At 48.9% G+C, this 4,700-nt stretch overlaps 1 non-coding gene across 1 annotated transcript; it reads left to right on the top strand.

Moving 5' to 3' along the window:
• The first annotated feature begins 340 nt into the window (after nt 1-340).
• On the top strand, nt 341-412 carry TRNAH-GUG (transfer RNA histidin (anticodon GUG)). Its single transcript has one exon. It is a non-coding gene; the product is annotated as a tRNA-His (tRNA).
• The last annotated feature ends 4,288 nt before the right edge of the window (nt 413-4,700 follow it).

Below are 4,700 nucleotides of genomic sequence, written 5' to 3' on the forward strand. Positions count from 1 at the left end.
CAAACATGACTAGGCTTTTCATTAGGAAAGGTTGTCTTAATATGCAGACTCTTTTTTTATTTTAAACTGTAAATCCATTTTCTGTCTGTGGGTGTTTCTTCCTGCCTGTACATATTTGGTTTAGAATAACGGTGGCGTGCATACTGTGCTCAAAGTGAGGTACATAAGTAACGTCTCCGATGCACTGTATTTAACGTGTTGAAGACAAAGCTGTTAGAGCAGACTGACCCTGTTTTTGTAGGCAGTACAACACTAAGTATACACACAACCGGCTTTCACAGCAGGAAGTTAAAGCTTATAAATTGTACACCCAGACGGCGTGTCAGAGCCCAAGTAGCTCGCCGTGATCGTATAGTGGTTAGTACTCTGCGTTGTGGCCGCAGCAACCTCGGTTCGAATCCGAGTCACGGCATTGCGGGTGGCAATGTCACGGCAGTTAGGCATCATATTTTGCCTCTGATTTTTTTTTTAACTTACGCATATGTAGTTGCAATTTTTTATTTTCTGAGCCGGGTCGAAAACGTATAAGACGCTAAAGTAACTAAGGTAAACTTAAGGTAATCACACCTGGAAACACAAAATGTATATTTTAGCAATTACATTCTTATTTTTCTGATGATTGAAAGCAGAGGCGATCACAGAGCAGAGGTTAACTTCCGGAATTCCAACAATGTTTTAGTGCGATTTGTTCCAAGCGGATCGCAGCTCTTGTCAATGGCAAGTACTGCTTCATGTAATTCTATGTCAGGACCAGAGGTGAGGATTATTCTCTTGTCAATGGCAAGTACTGCTTCATGTAATTCTATGTCAGGACCAGAGGTGAGGATTATGCAGATCTTTCTTCACTTTTTATTAAACAGCAAGTTCAAAGTTAAACAAAGAATACACAAAAAAACTACAAGTTCCTTGAGTCCGCCACCATGCTAACCAGTGTCCAATGAGGATCCACTCCCGACGGCGGTATAAATATCCCCGAGTGCGTCATTCGTCCTCTTTCTTCACTGCTTCAGTCAGATAAGTGCCTTTCTGCCTCCCAGTTATTTCTCTTTGCATATTGAATTTTTCGTGTTTTATTGCTTGCGCACATTTCTCCTGGCTTTTCTGTTGTAGCAACGAGTGTTGCAAAGAGCGCGTCTTCAGCGCGGTAGGTGTTCCGCCCGAGCGCTTTTGTTTCTCCTCAGGAGACGTGTTGGGCCCGACACAGGGCGCGCGCGTGCATTTTATCGCACGTCGAGCGCTCGAGTGTTTTAACGCTCGGCGCTCAGTTTGTTCACATTATTTTGCATATTCTTTTGTGTTTGGCTATTTTCCCTACCCTGTGACACCGCTATTGGTAAGGTTTGACCCCCTTGGGAAGTCTTTGTTTTTTCAGAAATTTGCTGTTCTTTATTTTTACAGAGGGGGTAGGGAATACCCTTTGTGTAATTTTTTTTTTTTTGGGTGCTCTCTGTCAATTTTTTTTCTCTGAGTCTCAGGATGCAGTCCTCTCAGGACCATGAGCCTTTTGCCAAAATGTCCCCAGGTGAGGGCCCCTCTCACCGGGTCCTACCCCCTGGGGTGGATGCCCTGTTCTCACAGGCTATTACACACGCCCTTGCCCCTCTTAAAGAAAGCGTGGCGAGGCTCACGGAACAGGTGTCCAAAGGGACGGGCATGTTTGGTGTGACGGGAGCAGAGGGTGGAAACTCTACCCTATCGGCCCCCAAGAAATCGCGCAAGCGCCACGCAGGGCACCTGGAGGATGTTGAGTTTTTGTCCAGTACCTTCTCCAAAAGTGCGCACGCGCATAATCGCTTACCTTCCCGGGAGGGTTTGCTACCCAGTGCAATGGGTGCCAAGTTTCACCACATATGGAACCCTGATATTGGGTCACCTAAAGGCATCTCTGGAGACTCAGATGGTGATTCCTCATCTTTGGACGATGAGTCCAGTCGCCCTTAGCGCCCCGGAGCTGCCATGCCAGATCCTTCTGATCTGGGAGATTCTGACTCCAATATGTTCGAACTGAATGGGATTTAACATCCGCGTTCCTCGGAGTGACGTCCGGACCACAAGGTGGCAGAATATGTCTCAAGTAAAATTAGGCAACCTCTTGATAAAGAGGTGCGAGCCCGTTTAAGGGCGGAATGTCCACACCCGTCCTTGTCGGATAAGGTGGCGTTCACGCCTAATATCGACCCCAAAATGTGTACCTTTTTTGCCAAGTACACTAAGGACCCTAAGATGGGGATTGACTGATCCTGGAGTGCATGCCAGGATAAACTCCTCTATGTGTTGGGACCCCTCACACCGATAATTCAGCTGGTGGAACGTGCCAAGCAGTCAAACACACCCCTTCAGACAGATATTGTAGAGGGGTGGGCCCAAAGAGCTGTCTGTCTCCTGGGCAACACTAACTGTGCCATTTCGGCTGAAAGGTGCAGGTCTTTGCTCATCAAAATATACCCCAAATTAGGGGAGCTTTCTAACTCGGAGGCAGGGGCTATTGCCCAAGGCAATTTATTTGGCAAACCTTTTGTTAAGGAATTGCGAAAATTTGTTGCCACTTTTTCTGCTCTCGACAAGGCTCAGTCGTCCATCAAAAAGATCTTCCTGAATAAGGTTTTTGGCGGGGCCGGACGAGGCAGGGGTCTCTCTTCCGGCCTCCAGTACCAACAAGGCCCCGGTTCCTTCCGAAACAACGGTTGGCGGGTTGGTCGACAAGGAACGTTCTTCCCCAACAGAGGCAGGGGGAAAGGCAGGGCTAACAGGAGTGCACGAGGAGCAACTAATGCCCCCGGAGGACCTTCTGGTAAGGCTTATCCATTTTTCCCCTCAAAACTTCGGAGGAAGATTACGTTTTTTCAGGGACAATTGGAGTCACATCACCTCCGACGCTTGGGTGCTGCAGACAGTTTCCGGGTTCTAGATTGAATTTTGAGGTACCCCATCACAGGAGACGCTACCCGCGCCCCTAGTATTTTCAGCAGCGGATTCCGATTTCATAGACCTAGAGGTTCAGGCTCTCCTTCACAAAAATGCCGTATCCTTCGCATTACTTCATCCCAGAGGTTTTGTAAGCAACATCTTCTTGGTAGAAAAGAAGGACAAGGGCTTTCGGCCTGTTATCAATCTCCGGTTATTCAACGACTGGGTAGTATACAGGCACTTCAAAATGGAGGGTATTTATATTCTCTGCGATCTCCTCTTACAGGGAGATTGGATGGTATGTCTAGATCTCAAGGACGCACATCTCACCGTCCCTATCTTTCCTCCTCACCGCAGTTTTCTGCAATTTCTCTGGAACGGTCAGGTATTCAAGTTCACAACTCTCCCCTTCGGTCTTTCTTCAGCACCATGGTGCTTTACCAAACTCCTCAAGCCCGTGGTGGAAGTACTGCGGTTGCAAGGAATTCGTCTCATCATTTATCTGGACGATCTTCTTCTGATCGATCAAACCAGGTCTCAACTCTTATCCAATATGAACACAACTATTGCTCTTTTGCAGGATCTGGGGTTCGTGACCAACCAACAGAAGTCAGAGCTTCTTCCAGCCCAATCAATGGTTTTTCTGGGTTTCCTCATAGAATCCCGGTCAGCATCCTTTAGTCTTCCGACCCCAAAGATATCCAAGATCAAGAAGGAACTAAGGAAGGTCCTTCGGTGCGACAGGATCTCGCTACGTCAGTTAGCCAGAGTGGTGGGCCTGCTTTCCTCCTCAATTGAGGCAATTTTTCCAGGCCCCCTCCACTACAGAGCCCCTCAACGCCTGAAGGCTTTTCACCTTTGGCGGGGGGTGACGTATTCCGAACTAATCTCCCTTTCTCAGGAGGCGAGGACAGAATTACATTGGTGGCTAGACCACATGGAAGCGTGGAATGGCAGAGCCATTTTCGGGGCCTCCCCAGACCTGGTGATAGAATTGGATGCCAGTCGCCAGGGATTGGGAGCTCGATGCGGGGACGTCTCGTTTGGGGGGGGGGGTGCTGGACCCCGCAGGAGCTCACCATGCATATCTACTGTCTGGAACTCCTGGCATGTTCTTTTGCGATCAAGTCTCTGACGAGAGACAAAATCTCATGTGTAGTGCTACTGCGGATGGACAATGTGTCAGCTGTGCAGTACATAAATCGTTTGGGGAGGACACGATCGAGGGCCCTAGCGGAACTGGCGAAGGGCCTTTGGCACTTTTGCCTCCAGCATCAGATCTCTGTCACAGCAGAGTATCTTCCGGGGTCTTAGAATACCTTGGCAGATTGGAATTCCCAGTTTCTGACAGATTCCAGCGATTGGCAACTGGATCAATCGATATTTTGGGCGATTATGGCTCGTTGGGGTCCTTGTTCGGTGGACCTTTTTGCATCCAGGTGGAATGCCCATCTACTCCTATACTTCAGTTGGCGCCCGGATCCGGGTGCTGCAGCAGTGGATGCATTTCTCCAGAACTGGGGGCAACTTCAGGGGTATGCTTTTCCCCCCTTCCTTCTTATCCCGCGGGTTGCAGCTCTGGTTCGCCGTCAGGAAGCAACAGTGGTCCTGATAACCCCCTGGTGGAGGTCCCAAGTGTGGTTTCCGACTCTGCTGGAACTCTCTTGCGAGTTACCAATTCGTCTTCCGGTCTTTCCCTTGATTCTCCGGGACCCTTCAGGCCTTTTTCACCCCCTGTTCCTTCAAGGCCATTTATATCTCATGGCATGAAAGATTTCAGGTCCCGCTGGCTG

Source organism: Pleurodeles waltl, unplaced genomic scaffold (assembly GCF_031143425.1).
Source record: "Pleurodeles waltl isolate 20211129_DDA unplaced genomic scaffold, aPleWal1.hap1.20221129 scaffold_325, whole genome shotgun sequence".
NCBI lineage: Eukaryota > Metazoa > Chordata > Amphibia > Caudata > Salamandridae > Pleurodeles > Pleurodeles waltl.